Here is a 17,673-nt window from a genome sequence, read left to right as displayed (position 1 = left end):
TGTCAGCTGACAGGATGTGGTGTTGAGGGACAGGAGAGGATGAGGAATGATGAAATGTGGATCAAAACATCAGCCTAAGGAAGGTTCACTTCCTTTAGTCCACAAATGGCAACCACCGTCCAACTCACAGAAACACTTACCTTGGGGTTACCAGCAATGACTTCATCCATCCATTGCTGTGTTAAAATGGGCAGAGAGGAAAATAAGGAAAGGAAGGTCACTTTTTCTTAGGTGACCTTTTCTTAGGAGAGAAGGGTGCCTCCTTCAAAGAGCTGAGTATGGACAGGCAGCAGCCATCTAGTTGGCCATCGTCTCTTCCCATGATGCATCTCTCCTTCCAAAATGGAAGGCTCTTCTGAGGCTCATTCTCACCAACTGAAGCAAAGACATACATGGTGTTTCACTTTGCTGGGGCTGTGTGACAAGCACCACAGACTAGGGAGCTTAAACCCCAGAAATTTATATTCTGACAGTTCTGGAATCTGGAAGTCTAAGATCAAGATGTTGGCAGGACTGGTTTCTTCTGAGGCTTCTCTCCTTGGCTTATAGATGGCTGTGTTCTCCCTGGATGCTAACATAGTCTTTTAAGGGCACCCATCTTATTAGAATAGGACCCACCACCTATGATCTCATTTAACTTAATTACCTCTGTAAAGTTCTCATTAACTTAAACACAGTCACATCTTGAGGTACTGGGGGTTACAAGTTCAACGTAAGAATTTGGGGGGCACACAATTCAGCCCATTGATAACACCCTCAGAGTCTGTGCCTCCAACCAGCTAGACTCAGGAATGATTATCGGGCTAACTAGACAGGATTGCAGGGAAGTGACTAGGAGGACCACTCAAGAACCTTGAACACTGGACCATTTGGACCTGGCTTCAGAGCTCTAGTGTAAAATTCTGTCACGAGTCCTTTTTTTTTTTTTCCATTTGAAAACAGCTCTTCATGTCTTCCACAAGGGACAAAGTCTCAAGCTGCTGTGGAATTTTTTTTTTTTTTCCTAGGGAAAGGGTGGATTTCTTCCTTTACTTCTTCCAAAGGAAGTTTCCAGGGTGTAGGGCATTTCTTAAGATCCATATGAGGTCCTCATTATTGTGTCTGTTTTGCAGACAAAACACTTTGCCAGGAAGTCTTTGGCAGAGGCAGCCCTGTAGCTCAGAAATTCCAGACTCCTCAAGCCTCGGTGAGACAGATGTCAGCGGTTCCTGGTGCCCACGCGCACTGCCTGACTGCACGTAGCGACACGACGCCCCTAAGAAGGCCCTGGGCTGCTCCTTGTGATAGGAGAGGGAGGACACCACTGCATGTGGAGGGGTTTGGCTGGAACAACAGGAATAGGACCACGGTGTTTTGAAAAATGCAGAGATTTTTAATGGAGCAGAAAAGTTATAGTTACGTTACTGGGGCTTGCCCATCATTAAATGCATTTGGTTTATTTTATATTATGTCTGAGCTACGTGTGTGAGGCTGGAGACTCTTCCGTGTTTAGTAAAAACACTGAGCAAGGAGGCACAACTGAATAAATACCAGATATTCAAGACCCGATTTTGAACATTGGTCAAAAGGTACGTGCCTTCACAGCTGTCTCATTATTTCGAAGCATGAAGACTGAAAACCTGATTTTGTTGCTTTCATTCAATCAGCTTTTAAAGTGTTTTCAATTTCGGTCTTCTTTATACTCATGGGATTTTTTTTTTTTTAAGAGGGGAAAATAGAAGGTAATGACATATACAGAAAAAAACTGATTTGGACTAAAACTCCTTAAACAGATATTTTTATTTCTATGGAGACATACATTTAGTAATGACTTAAAAAGAGTATGGTGTAAGTTTTTCTTTTTTTGTGTGAAAACATCTCTCAGAGTTTCCATAAGGGTCTCTGTTTATAAACAACTTTAAAATTAATTTCACTGCCTCAGGTGCCAGGAATTTAGACTCAAACAACAGACATCTGGATAGACTCATTAAATGAAATGGACACTGAATGAGGCATCATGCTATAGAAGTTAAGAGTACACTAATGCTTTCTTAAGTGCTTGAATATACCAGCATTAAGGTTTTGTTGTTTTTATTTTTCAGAGATGAATGTTAATTCACTCTGATTTGGTGTATGTGGAATAAGTGTTCCAATATTTCTAAATCAGCTGTTTAAAATAAAATACCACAGGGGATGAGGGGTCTTCTGTTGGAGAGTGGGGGCATTCGCTTTCACTAGAACGGTTCCACTCAAAGCAAACAAACTCGTGAATAGGCTTGCTTTAATCATGAAGGCAGTGCCTAGCTGACAGTCTATTTAATCTACAATGCAAAAAGGAAACGCAAGTTCTAATTTTTCAAGTTTAGAATGTGCAATTTTGGAAAGGCCATGTTGTTTCAAAGCAAAGGAAGAGGAAGAAAACCCTGCTGTAATCACTGTGCCTGAGATAATTCTGCTTTCATTAAAAAAAACGTCCTGAGACTGCTCTACGGTGAATATTCATATCCCCCCAGATTTCATCTGTGGAAATCCTAACCCCCAATGTGATGGTGTTGGGAGGCAGAGTCTTTGGGAGGTGATGAGGTCATAAGGGTGGAGCCCTTGTGAATGGGAGGGGTGACCTCCAGAGAGCGCCCTGGCCCAGTCTGCCTTGTGGGGATGCGGCAGGAGGATAGCCATCTATGAACCAGGAAGCGGGGCCTCCTCACCACACCCCAAATGTACTAGGCCTTGATCTTGGACTTCCCAGCCTCCAGAACTTCGAAATAAACATCTGTGGGTTGTAAGCCATCCAGCCTGTGGTGTTCTGTCAGAGGGGCTTGAATGGACTAAGACAGGCACTTTTGGGTAAAGAGGTGTGGCTTTTGGACACATTTTAGTTCTGAACACTCATCACCCACCAATTCCTAAATAAATAACCTAAAAAAGATATAAAATAGGGAAAACACCCATTTACACAGAAAGCTGAGGAAACAAATCATCAAAATGGCGGAAATAAACTTGTCCCCAGACGCATGGCCTGGCTCCCAGGAAGTAAATGGTCAAGTCCTGTCCCCCGCCGTGGTGTCTCTGAGCTAGGAGGGCTGAGTTCTGGAGGAAGAAGTGGGCCGTGAGAGTAGCCTGGAAGGTGTCCTGTGAGGTCTGGTTGGGCAGATCCCCCACCCACAGTGCCAGCCACCCAGGACTCAGAGACCCACGCTGCTGTGATGGGTGAAGAGCTGTGGTTTCGAGCTCGGGAGAGGGTGTTAGTGTGAAGGTGATTGTAACTGGGATCGGTGGGAGCAGCCCTGGGTGGTGGCCAGTCCCTGGGGACACAGCAACAGCTCTAGAGAGAGATGTGGCTGAAAAGGCAGATGCCGGATAGGAGGCCTCCCCATCATCCCAGTGCCAGGCTGAGTGGCTTCAGTATAGACAGAGACCAAACGCCCTAGTCAGCAGGTACTGGGGCTCTCCTGCTCTCCTCGCTACCCTCAGGCTGGCTCACTGATTAGCAACAATCAGTAAGCAAGAATGAACTAGTATGCTGTCCACAGGAAGATTCTTTCTCATGCAATCTGACCAGTAAGATTCAGAGAAAGTGTATGTTTTTGAAAAACATTTGAGGCAAAAAAAAAAAAAAAAAAAAAAAAAATATATATATATATATATATATATATATATATATATATGAATTTCAGACAGCATCTACTCTTTACTGTCAACATTAAAAAATATGCTGTCCATAAAATTAGATGAACTGAAAAATGAGGAGAGAGTGGAAGATTATGTTGAGATCTAGGGAGAACCATACAGAGACATAAATGAGGTTTTTGAATAAATGTTTTAGAACCAAGCAGATAATATCAGAGTGTTGTAATGCATTCAAAGCAATGAAGAGCAGAATTGTGCCCCAAATGCCAAAAATTATTTCAGTGATACCGAAGACAGCCTAGGAAATACATATATATGTATAATGCAAAAAATAATGGAAAAAAAGAAAAAGAATATGTGGTGTTTCATAGATATACACTGGAGATCCAATATGTGGATAAGCATATTTCTGAAGAAGATGCCGGAACAAATGGACCAAAGCAATATTCAAACACATATAAAACTTCCTGAGGACCTCAGTGTCTCAGTTAAAATAGCTCACTGGGTACTAGGCAAAATGGAGAGATCCAAAGTCTTCATATATGTATCCTGGTGAAAGTTCCAAAATGTATGTAAAATTAAGAAGTCTCTTAATGCCCTGAAAGAAGATTACAAAAAAAAAAAAAAAAAAGAAGAAGAAGAAGAAAGGAGAAAGGAAGGAAGGAAGAAAATGCAAACTGGTCTCAGAGTTCCTTTTTATTTTTTTAAGATTTTATTTATTTATGAGAGAGAGAGAGTCAGAGTGGGGGGAGGAGAGGACAGAGAGGGACAAGCAGACTCCCCACTGAGCACAGAGCCCAACATAGGGCTGTATCTCAGGGCCAGTGAGATCATGACCCAAGCCAAAATCAAGAGCCAGATACTTAACTGACAGAACCATCTAGGTGCCCCAGAATTCCTTTAAAAAATATAGATAGATAGATAGATAGATAGATAGATAGATAGATAGATAGAAGATAGATAGATGTTAAAATCAATGATGCAATCCATGTCATAGAGTTTTGAGGGAGAAAGTTTGGGACCCCAGATTCCTCAAGAACATAAAAACATTTTCAGAGATTCAAGGGCTCAAAATATACAATCCATGTACTTGTCATGGGGAGAACATGTCAGATGTCCACAGTCTGGCAGAATTATATCTCCTGGGACCTTGTTGAGAATGCAGAACCAGACTCCACCTCAGATTCGCTGAATTAGAAACTGCATTTTAACAAGATCTCCATGTAATTTATATGCATGTTAAAGTTCAAGAAGTACTGCTCTAATAAACCAAGTAATTAATCAGGATGTAACCCCTCCCCCCGCCAAACAGTAAAGTCACAGCTGAAGACTATAGTGAACATTTAAATTAAATACCATAGACTCAAATCTTAATAAATGTATATTGGAAGTCTACATATACATTTATATAACATAAAATCATAACCTGAAAATTAATGTCTAAATTTAACATAAATAGGGGAAAAGATTAGATGACAGGAAATAAAATGAGCCTATTGTGTCTTATGGTTCAAAGACATTCAGTAGAATTCTTAATTTGGAATGTTTCTTCCTTCAATTGGTAGAGAAGTATGTCTTCAAATATGTTCTTGAAACAAAGATAAAGGATGACCAAATTATAAAGTAGCTATGTAACAAACTATTTGAGAGGGGAAAATTCATAACTCATAAAGTAAAATAAAAAATAAAAAAATAAAAAATGTAAAAATTGAAGAATGAACCAGAATATATTCTTTGTGAAAATAAAGGTAAATGAGATTAGCTCCCTTATTGAAACAATTAGTCAGATTTTGTCAATGAAAACAGTTTTATTGTTTATCTTCAATTCAAAGAAAATGGTAAGTAGGAAGCAGACACAAAAAGTCACTTGACGTGCCATTTTACACAAGTAATCATTACAAGTGTTCTGATGATCGTCTTTCTAGAAAACAATTCAGTTTTTATAAATGGTACAATATTATGCATGTAGTTTTTAAACCTGCCCGTTGGCTCTGATGTATGTAGGTATATTTGTTAGTGTTATTTGTTTGGTGTTTTCATGGTTAGATTTCCTTAGATCTGTGGTTTGGGGTAGTTCATTAATTTTGGGAATTTTTTTTTAGATATTTTTTTCTACACAATTATCTTTCTCTTCTCTTTGAAGGTATTTTTCATCTAAATTACCATGGTTTTCTTCCCCCTGGTATTTCTATTTGTCTCTCCCTAATGGTTCTCATCTAACTGCTGAAATTTCCCATCTCTTTATGGATTTCATATATTTTTTTCCCTCGAGCATCTAACATAAGAATTACAGTTATTGCAAATTCCTTTTCTGATAGCGCCAAAATATGTGTTACCTCTGAATCTGGTTATATTCATTGCTTTGTCTCTTGACTTGGGTTTTTAAATTTATCATTCTTATTATTTGATCTTGTTCATGTGTCTTGTAATTTTTGGTTGAATGTTGAACTGATTTTGTCTGAATATCATGTATAGCATAGTCAACATTGAGGCAAATAGTATTTATACCTGTAAATGGGCACACCTCTTCTGTTAGACCATTAGTGTTGAGGAAATGTACTCTGGAGTTCAGGGAGCTTTGACTTATATTATTGTTCTGGTTACCTTTTATACACCACTGGCTTGAATTCCCCTAGGATTACCTTGTGCTTAAGTGGGGCTGAGGTTTCAGAAGGTTTTTCTCAGTGTTCCCACTCCACCTTCAACTTTCATTCTTCCTTGTTTGCCTGCTCTCACCATGCTCTTGTCCCCTCCCCAGAAGTTCTTGCTTGTTGCTTGGTGCTTGCTAGCCTGGTAGTGGGAGAGGGAAGGAGCAGCTCTCTGTTGCGCTGGTCCTACATCAGTCTTAGGCTGGTCCTGTCTACCTGGATCTCAGGGGTGGGGCTTTCTCAGTGATGCTGCTTCTTTTCCCCGGGAGAGCTCAACCACCCTGAATCTGTAGTGAGTCTTTTATGGGCCAGTTCCCTGCCCCTCCTTTGGATGTGGGACACCTCTCTTCATACTGGTATGTGATCCTGGACCCAGAATTGCTTCCTGCTCCTTCAAGTGTAGACAATGTTGCTTTTACTTTTAGCTTTCCCCTAGCTGTTCAAGTTCCCCAGCGTCTGAGCAAATTAAAAACTTGTTTTTTAATAGGGGAGAAGGGTCCAACCAGGGTTTTGTGCCTTTCCTACGGTAGCAGCCGCTTGTGTCCTGGGTCTACACAACCAAAGGCATTTCTACTGGTCTCCTGCTCTGCTCCCAACCACTTTCTTATGAGCATCCAGTGGAGGTCCAGGCAAAAGATCCCATGTGTGAGTGCAAATCCCCTTCGTGTCTCTTCTCCTGGGTTTGTGTCCTCATGCTAGCCCACACTTGGCCTTTGCAATTTAAGTTAAAATCTAGCTGAATTCTTCTTACCCCCGCATATGATCCCAACATTTCTTCCCCCTGTGCTCTGCCAGAGCTGAGTCATGCTTGTATCCCATCTTTCCTTGCAGGAACCTGACTTCAGTTGGATTGAAAGATACTTGTTTGCCCCGTGTCCTCAGCTCTCTGATAAGCTTGTGAAAAGTTACACTGTTGTAATTTATGTGGTTTTCTTTTGTTGTTAGGATAGGGAAATACTTTTTCCTGCACATTACATCCTAGGTAGGACCAGGCATGGTTTGGAATGCTTTACATGTAACAACTCACTGCTTCCTTACAGCAAATCTATAAGGTAGACATTATTGTAGTCCCCATATAGCAGAGGAAGGAACTTACGCACAGAAATTTTAATTACCCTAAGTCACATAGCCCCAAGGGTGAGAGCTGAAATTCAAATCTAAGTTGTCTTTGCGATGGCTGCACCATTAACCACTAAAATGTACTGTCATGCTCATTTGTGAATGGTCTGAATATACTTTGTTTGTTTGTTTGTTTGTTTATAAACTCAATCCCCTCCTAAGGGATCTCGGGTTGTTTGCTATTATAAACAATGCTGCAATGAACTTAGGAAGTTTTCTCCCAGAGATAAGGTCCTCAACCCATTGCTCCATCAAGGGGTACACTTATTTAAATTTAAACCACGTATTGCTACAGTGCAACTAAGAAGCATTTTTTTACAATGAAATTTAAACTGTTTCCAGTTATGAAATTAAAAATGTGATAGGAAGACAGGCATATTGCAAAAAATTCAAGTACCTGTTAACTGTGTGTGTATGCGCACACATACACACACACACACACACACACACACACACACACACACACACCCCTCTCCAATCCCACCCCTCTCCTTTTTATCAGCCACCATCACAGTTTAGTGGGTATCGCACATAGGATTTCAAAAAGCAGAGAGAGCGTTTCATGCAGAAGGCCTAACATGAGCAACATCCAGCAGGGGCAATAAGGAGACCAGCCTGTCTGGAACAGAGTCACATGATGTAAGACAGAAGTTTGCAAACGCAGAGGGAGCTGTGAACCCCAGGCCGAGGATGTGTGAGGTTCTGTCGTAGGAAGTAAAGAGCTGCTCTTTACTAGGGGGCAAAGCAGTGACATGACAAAGCTGCTTTTTAGATTATTTTAGACGGTCTTTACTAATTTGTTTATTATTTAATTATTACTTATTAGTTTCTTGGCCATTAATCATTAATTAGATTATTATGGCCAAAATCGTTGGAACTGGGAGGAATAGTGGAGATCCTGGGGGGAGAATCGAGGCAGGAAGTGGGGAAGGCCAGAAGTATAGAGTGGTAGGGAACTGGAGGAGGACGTGTGGAAGGAGACTTCTCCGTAAGCTGACTGGTGACCTACTGGAAATTCTCAGCATATCAAAGAGGCAGTGAACTTGCGTACTGTATGGAGACACGTCTGAGCATGACGACTTCTTCAGATCATTGTTCTCTTCATTTTCCATAGTCAAGGGCTATCGTTTCCTTCCTACTCTGACTCAGTTGCCTCTCTCTGCCTTCGCTCCCTCTTGACTAGGCCACCAGCCTGGCCAAGTCCAACACCTTGTCCACCCTGTGGCTGCTCTACCCAGCAGATTCGCGGCAGAGCTACAACCGGAGAACATTCTGGCATGTCACGTTGACTTCAAATGGGTCCTCAAGGCTGCTGGGCAGTCATAGCACCCTGCCCTGGTCCCTCACTTTCCCATGCTCTTCTAGAGCTCTATTTTAGACTTCTCTTCCCTCCACAAACCTCCAGTACTTCTTCCCCCATCGTCGGTCTCAGCTCATGACATTGCTTCCTGTTACCATGACAAAGCAGAAGCAACCAGAAGAGGATGAATGCAGGTTCCCACCACAACCACAGCTCCCCGCCTCTCTGGACCATTGCTCACCCCTGTGCTTGCCTCCTCTTATCACAGGCAACTGCCCTTGATCCTTGGGCCAGCTTACCTCTCCACTGTGCAACTCCTGACATCCCCCACACTCACCCAGGAATACCACCCCACAGATCCTCCCTTCTCTCTTCCGCACCATCACTGCTCCCTCCTTTTCTGGATCAGCCTAGAAAACATGCTGGCTTTTCATCCATGTTAAAGAAACAACACCCTCTTGGCCATACTCTCCCTTCCTATAGTGTTCCTTTCTTTCTTCTTCTTTTTTTCTTTTTTAGCAAGAGAAGTTCTTTTTTTTTTTAAGATTTTATTTATTTATTTGACAGAGTTTGACAGAGAGAGATCACAAGTAGGCAGAGAGGCAGGCAGAGAGAGAGAGAGAGAGGAGGAAGCAGGCTCCCTGCCAAGCAGAGAGCCCGACGCGGGACTCGATCCCAGGACCCTGGGATCATGACCTGAGCCGAAGGCAGAGGCTTAAACCACTGAGCCACCCAGGCGCCCCTTAGCAAGAGAAGTTCTTAAACGTGTTTTCTCTCCTTCCTCTCTTCCTGCCCCTCTTGAGGCCACTCCCATCCGATTTTTGCTACCACCTCTCCATCCAGATTTACCATGATCAAGGTCACTGGGGCCTAAACATTGCCCCATTCAGAGGCAAATATTCATGCCCATCACACCTGGCCTGTCAGTCGGATGACCTGTGCACGTGCTGTGTAGGGTGACACATATCTGAGAGGGAATGGGGGGAACCAGTGATGATTATACCTGGTCCCCAGGTGCAAACGGGGATTGTCCAGGACAAGTGAAGACACATTAGCAGATTTGCAACATCTCCACACTCCCTTCTCGTTGAAACATTTCTACTCTTGTCCTTCAGGGCAACAGTTATCAGCTGTCTTCCTACTGGGCTCACTGCTCCCTGTCAGTCTTGTTTTCAGGATCCTTCTCATCTGCTGGTCTTCTCCATGGCGGGGGGTCCCAGGGTTCAGCCCTTGAACCTCTTCTCTTGTCTAGACTCTCTCGCACAGGGGTCTTGTCCTGTCTCATGGCTTTAAATGTCATCTACATGCTAACGATCCTCAAATTTCTCTCTGACCCATCGGAAGATCCAACCGCCTACCCTGTGTCCCTACAGACATCTCCAATTTCTAATGTTCAGTTTTGAGTGGCCACTTCCCCCAAAACCCGTTTGCCATCAAAGCAAATGACATCTTGATCTTCCCAGTTCCTTGAGCTACAAACCTCCATGTCATCCTTAACTCGCATATTTGTCACACAACCCTCATTGGCTCAAGCAGGAAATCCTATTGGTGTTTACATCAAAAAGTGTGACTCACCAGCTGGGATGTCCATAACCATGCCCTAAACTGGTCACCTCAATGCCACGTTGACCTCTTCCTGTTCCTCAACACAGTTCTCCACATGATCCTTCTGGCCAGGAAGTCAGGGCCCGTCATGGTTTCTGCTGAAAACCCTCCATTGACCTCCTTTCTCATTCATAAAAGCCAGCCTTCTCTCTCTGAACTGCTGACTCTGTGGCTGTCACCTCTCTGACCGCCTCTGCTGAGGCTGGCCCCTTCCGCCCTTCCGGTCTGAGTCCCCTGCTGTGGCCATGTCCTCAGCTAGGATGCTCTTCCTTCAAATAGTCACTTTTTTTTTAGATTTTATTTATTTATTTGACAGACAGAGATCACAAGTAGGCAGAGAGGCAGGCAGAGAGAAAGGGGGAGGCAGGCTCCCGGCTGAGCAGAGAGCCCGATGCGGGGCTCGATCCCAGGACCCTGGGACCATGACCTGAGCCGAAGACAGTGAGCCCTTCTTAAAACATCAGTTCCCTCCGAACCCTAACACATCACATTCCCCTCCTGCCTTTTGTTTGCTTCTTGCCATTTACCCCTGACTCACGGAGTCTTTATCTGCCTGATCTGGATGTCCTATGAAGGCAGGGTTTCTTGTGTATTTTTTAGCCACTGCTGAATCCCCAGCACCTAGACATGTGCCTGACACAAACTACAGACTGATACGTGTTCGAGTGAATTTTCCTGCAACTGGGTAACCAGAATGGAGGAGGACATGCAGCAGTTACAGCAAGTCAAGGAAACCAGACATTGATCTTTGCACGTGACATACTACCTAACCTTGATAAAGCCATTCGTGAAGCCTTCTGCAAAGCATAAGTGGTCCAAGATATACCACAAATAAAAAGCGGTCTGTGAGCAAATAAGTCGGGGAGACCGTGCATTGGGTACTATTGGGGATTCTCCAGGATGTTTCTGGGACATCCTTCCAAACACATTTGGTTCTTCTCATTTCTTCCCCATTCTCACATCATCTGGCCATTCTTCTACTCTTCCCAGCTTCTTGTCATGCCTTCCCTGTATTTGCAGGGCTTCCGAGGGCAGAGAGTGAGCGAGAGTGCAGGGCGCCTGGCCCTACTGCAGGGAGAGCTCCATTGGCAGCGAGCTTTGCGAAGAAGCAGGTGTCATGCAGAAGCCATTCCTGTGAGGGTGGTGGCAAGGGAGCAGCTGCAGAGGGTGAACCCCGTGTCCTGTACTGGAGATGGGACAAGCAGAGTTGGTATGCCGGGGCAGCTCCTTCTGAACTGTACTGTGGTGTGATCTGGGCATTGTTCCTCTCTGTTGGTCTCTGTTGAAATGCAGTGTTCTGCAAACATTCTGGGGTCAGAGAGAGAGTGAGAGAGAGTGTGAGCAGGGGAGGAGTAGGGGGAGAGAGGGAAGCAGACTCCACACTGAACACGGAGCCCGGCAATGCAGGGCTCGATCCCAGAACTGAGATCATGACCTGAGCCAAAATCAGGATTCAATCGCTTAACCCACTGAGCCAACCAGGTGCCCCTAGGACCCCTTTCTCAAGAAACCCCCTATGAACTTCCAGGGAATACCAGAATCCCTTTGGCAGTCTGTTCCCTGTCTGTACTCTCAGGGCCCAGCAGGACACCCTCCGGGAGCACCAGGCTCAGAGAGCCTGACTATGTGTTACCTAATCCCAGTGCTTCTCCACACCGGGTGCTGGGACAGGGCACTGGCTCTTTTCAAGACCCAGCTGATTCCAGCATGCGGCCAGAGTTGAGAATCACTGGTTTAGGTAAACCATGTTCCTGGATTCTGACTTCAGAATTGTGTTCTGGGACTCAGGTGGCCTCAAAGAGCTGGTTTCTAAACACCGTGAGTGTACTATGTCCCCCTGCTCATATGAAACGTCGCAGACCATGGCCAAAGCCGCCGCTGCCAGCTAGCCCAGCCAAGAGGAGAGTGGAATGCTCACAAGCCATTCAGGAAGAACTTTTACAGTGTTCCCCCTGGTAAGGATCCCACATGGAATTGTGATCTGAATCTATTATGTCACATTTTTCCATGCTCATTGATGGTCCAGGAGGAGGGGGGCCATGTGGCCCAAGGAGGTTATGTGGGCAGTGAGTAAACATCACATCTCTATTAACCATTTTCAAACACTGAAAATAGCTCTTCTTCTCCGAGTGAGTCCAACCCGGGAGACTGCTCCCGGGAGACTGCTTCAGTCTTTAAACTGCTCCTGTAGACCTTGCCTGATGAGAGCCGTTCCCCAGCTCTGCTCTCTTCCTCAATCAATCATCACATCAGAACAGTCACAAAGGCTCATTGAGAAAAATGGTTTCTCCTCCTTCAGATGCACGTTCCAGAATGTTCTGACCACCGATAGTTAGACCAACAGGATGTAAATGCTTTGAGTACCTGCCTAAAAGTAGCATTTTCAGCCCAATAATAACTCAGGATGCACCTGTTAAAGTGGTTCCAATGGTGGCATTTTCGTTTCTGTATTAACAGAATGTTGTGTGGGGTCCTCTTCCCAAAGTGACAACACACGGGGTTCCTTTTACTCTCAGATGGTGGAAAACGCAAGCTGTCGTTTCCCTCAGCACCCACTCCTCCCATTTCAGCTCTGACGGCACTCCCTGGGATGAGGACAGCTTTACCAACAAGAGACTTTGCGCACCTCTTGGACTGCTGTTGGGATGAGGCTTTTGAAGGCTAAAGATGTACACTAAAAAGGGCAGCGTAACCACACCATTTGTTCATAGTCGTAATACTTGATACTAGCTTCCATGCCTCTAGCCTTCTCTGCTTGGGACAAGGCTGTGATTATAATGGTCCTTCCCAAAGGAAGCCCTCATCTAAGAGCCAACAACTCTGACTTTTCATTGAATCCTTCATGCATTCATTCAACAGACACATCTGAGTGGCTGCACCAGACACCCTGCTCACAACCCGTACCCCATGGAGTCTACAGGGGAAGCCGGACACTAAGCAAACTGTTAAACAAACCAGTAATGACTGTTCTGTTCAGGGATGTGGAGGGAAAGGTCAGGTGTGATGAGAGCATAGGGTGCTGAGGGCTGACCCCTGCTGCGGCTCAGAAAAGTCTTCCCTGAGAAAGTTGTATTCACCTCCTGGTGTAAAAACTCCGTGTCTCCATCAACTCTTGGACTTTTTTAAGCTGGAAGTCGGGCTGCTCAGAGGTGGGATCCTAAGCTGCTACTATAGAAAGTAGCACCTTCCTTCCTTGTGATGGCTGGGTCGCTCAGCCCAGCCCTCAGGGGCAGGGGTGCTGGATGGCTTGGCTTGTGCAGGAAAGGCATGGCTGTCATTGGCCCAGAGAAGGGAGAGTCCTTCTAGGCACAAGGAGTAGCCTGGTGTGTATCTGGAAAAGAGTAGGTGATTCAGTCTTCCCGGAGCCTGCGAGAGAGACATGGGTGGGAAGATGGACTCCTTCACCCAACACTTGCTGAATGTTTACCACATGCAAGATATTTGGGTTCTAGGGAGAGAGTGGTGACTGTGACAGATAGGACTGTCCTTCATGGGGCTTGTTGATGGACAGGAGGGCCAATGAACTAACTTAACACACACATCTGCAACAGAAGGACATCAGATTGTGAAAAGGGTCGTATAGCAACCAAGTTGCAGTGAGGGAGACAATAGGGCCAGCAGAGGGAGGCTGCTCTGGAGGGATCTGCTGGGAAGATGTCCCTGAGGAGGTGATGTGGGAGCTGAGAGAGCTGAGGGGTCAAAGAGGCCAGTCACAGGAAGTGAGAGGAAACAAGCCTGGGGCACTGTAAGTGGAGAGTGTCAAGAATCATCCAGAAGGGCTGGAATCTAAGAGAGCAGCGGACACAGGGATATGCAAGGAGACTGCATCTTTCCTGGAGGCCCTTGGAAGCCAAGGCAAGGAGTTGGGACTGCATCCTAAGAGAAAAGGAAGGCACCCAAAGGAAGCTGAGTGACAGTGATGGTTCCATTCTAGCTGCTGTGTGAAAACCAGACTGGAGAGACTCACAGGGGAGTTGCATCAGGAGGCTCTCGTAGCAGACAAGAGAGTAGAAGGGAGTAAGTCATTGGAGATGCGTTTCAGAAACGGAAGTGACAGAGCCTGCTCGTGTGAGCTGGCGGCTGGGGTGGGGCCTGAGACACAGAACTAAGGAAAAGGGAAAGGAAGGGGTGCAGCCTGTGAGCACCACCTCCTCCTCCCAGGAAGCAACACTTACCCAGTGAAGACACTGAAGGACAAGCAGATGGCCGTGGGGGGTCCTGGGTTTGGTTTCGGCCATGCTGGTAAGATAAACAAGTGGTGATACCAATTAGATAGCGAGAGCTCAGGGAAAGGTCTCAGTCAGTATATACAATATGGTGTCAGCATCATGGAGATGCTGTCTAAAGCCATGGCTCTGAGGGAGGTCACCTCGGGGTGGGGGGTGGTGGTGAGTGTAGCTAGAGGAAAAGTGGCCTGGAGCCTAAGAATGTGTTAGGGGTTGAGATGAGGGGCTTGCGGAGTGGTGAGTAAGGGAGGAGGCAAATCAGAGAAGCTGCCCCCAGTCTTGATCATGAGTGGCTCCAGAAGCTGCCATGATTGCTTGTAGGAAGCTGGGTGAGATGAGGAGAGCAAAGCGCTCCTCTGACTTGCCAGTGTGGACAACCGTGGTGACTTCGGTGTCTGGTGGGTGTGGGAGCCACAGTGGCATAGGCTCAAGAATGAGAGGAACATGAAATGTAGATAATTCCTTTTTTAAAACATTTTATTTATTTATTTATGGGGGGGGGCAGCATGAGCAGGAGGAGGGGCAGAGGGAGAAAAGCAAACAGACACCTGGCTAAGCAGGGAGCCCCACACAGGGCTCCATCCCAGGACCCTGAGATCATGACCTGAGCCGAAGTCAGACACTTACACAGCTGAGCCACCTGGGTGCCCCAAACGCAGATACTTCTTGAAAGATTTTGCTATGAATGAAAAGTAAGGAATTGGGATAGCAGCTGGGAGATTGTGAGGTTAAGGGATTTTATCTTTAAGTTAGGAGATCTAAAGTATGTTGTACGTGCATGAAAATGTCTAGGAGAGACAGAACAGTTCAAAATCCATGCCAAGGAGAGAGAAGACCCTGGATGGAGCATCTTCAAATATCTCTCTACTCTGCTTGCCTCCTATACTCCTCCTGTAGTCAAATTTTCCTCTGCCTTTCCCTTATAAAAACAGCTGTGATTACATTTCAGGCCTATATAAATATTCCAGAATAATCTTCCCACCTGGAGATCCTTAATCTAATTATATCCACAAAGTCTCATTTGTCCTATAAGGTAGCAGTCAGAGGTCCCAGGAATTAGGACCTGGATATCTGGGGCAGGGAGGGGGGTGCATTATTCAGCAGACTGTGGATAAGCTCTAGAGCACTGGAAGGACTGGCCTTTGCTAGGAAGGGGATACTTCTTCACTCTTTTTTTTTTTAAGATTTTATTTATTTATTTGACAGAGAGAGCATAAGCAGGGGAGTGGCAGGCAGAGGGAAAGGGAAAAGCAGACTCCCGCTGAGCAGAGAGCCTGATGTGGGGCTCGATTCCAGGACCCTGGGATCATGACCTAAGCCGAAGGCAGACACTTAACCCACTGAGCCACCCTGGCGCCCTCCTTCACTCTTTTAACCAGAAGGAAGAAAGGGACCATGCACGTTTGTGCAGGTTTGCTGGTGCAAACACGAAAGAGTGCTTTTGGCTTCAGTTTCCTAGAGTGGTGTGAAGTCAAGTTCAACAGAGAGGATGAAGAGGGGAGTGGAGGGGTTTTTTTATAGAGATATGGAAGCATGGCACAGAGTGGGAAACCGAACTCTCTCGGGCCTTGCCTGTGTCACTGCAAGAGAACACGGCAAGGCATCAAGTATGAAAATTCATGGGAGCCAGTTTGGTTGGGGGCAAGGGAGCACACAGTGATCTGGATTGTAGTGAGCAGATGGGATCAGGAGCTCAGAGGTCATGATGAGGGACATTGAGCAAGTGGACTCAAAGTAGGAGAGGTGTTGGGCGGAGTGGGATGCCTTTGATTCACATTTTTGAGACAGTGCAGTTTCAGGTTATAACGAGTTCTAGGGTTTCCCTTTGGGAAGGAGTCACTGCAGGACAGATAGGTGGAGCGTCCTCCTGGATGCTGAAGACACCAGGAATGAAAACACGAAAGGGGAGGCTGGGAAGACTGTGAGCCAGGAACCAAATCTTCAGTGAACGGGGTGGGAGGAGGAAGTCACTAGTAGAAGTTAGGTGACAGAAGTGGGTGGGTGACTAGCAGCAAAAGAGTAATGGATGCCATACGCAACACAGTTGCTTGATGGCAGCTAGGGGTTTTGGTGGAGGAAAGGGGAGACATGGTTTGGAAGGAGCGATGGGAAGCAAGGAAGCCACCTGCTTTATTTCCTGGCTCTAAGGGATTCAGGGTGTGAAAGAATAAAATGCTAACACTTGGGAGCTCTTGTGTTTCTGCTTGTATTAATTAAGCTAAGGAAAGACATGTGTGCAAATCTCGTTTTGGACTCTCCTGGTAGCACAGGTGAAAACTTTGGGGAGTACGAGGTTGGGGGAGGCTGGGGATAAAATCTGGCAATAGCAGATTATTAGAGAGAATCCCTGGACTTCTAGTGGTGAGTGAGTTTCACAGGACACAAAGCACATGGAACGTCATCATGGAGGACCTTGAGTGGCAAGCTAAGGAGTCTGCGTTGTACCTTGAACATGGTGGGCAAGGAGGGTATTGAGCAGCAAACTATCATGGTCAAAGGCAGGCTTTAGGAAAATTAATTGTCCAGGTATGTGAACAAAGGATGCCCTTAGAAAACTACTGCAGTAGGCCAGGATTAAGGTCTGGTCAGAGTAGGAATATTCAGAATGGTGTGAAGAAATGATTGTTGCAAGAAAACTGGTGGGTTTGAATTACAGGAGATAGAGGAAATGAGGGAACAAGTGAAAGGTGAGCCTCATTTTTCAAGCTTAAGTGATTGGGAGAAAAGGTTTTGAAGGGAAATTGATGGTTTGGTATTTGGCAAACCCTGGTTCAAGGTTTAGTAGTGGCTGACCCCAAGGCTGGAGCGGTGTAATGACAGGTGAGTCACTGGGAGCTTCCGCTGTCACCAGGCCAAGTATAACTGCCTGGAGTTTCCCAAATTGAGGATAATCAAGGACCAAGCGGGATCCCAGGAAGCTAGCCAGTGATTCTCCTTAACTTAGCTTCAGATCGCCAGGGCAGAACCAGGAACTTCAATCACCATATGCAATAAGGCACGTGTGCAGGTGTGAACGGTGAGGTGCCCAAGCCCAGGGGCTACCTCTCAGTCATTCCACAATGGGGGTCCGCCAGAGTGGGGCGTCGTCACTCCTCTTTATTACCTTAATGCAGGGGGTGCCTAGGGGGACACCAGCACGTCTCTGGAGGGTGAGCTCTGCGGGACT

Source organism: Meles meles, chromosome 5 (assembly GCF_922984935.1).
Source record: "Meles meles chromosome 5, mMelMel3.1 paternal haplotype, whole genome shotgun sequence".
Classification (NCBI taxonomy): domain Eukaryota; kingdom Metazoa; phylum Chordata; class Mammalia; order Carnivora; family Mustelidae; genus Meles; species Meles meles.
Note: the sequence above shows the minus strand (reverse complement) of the source record.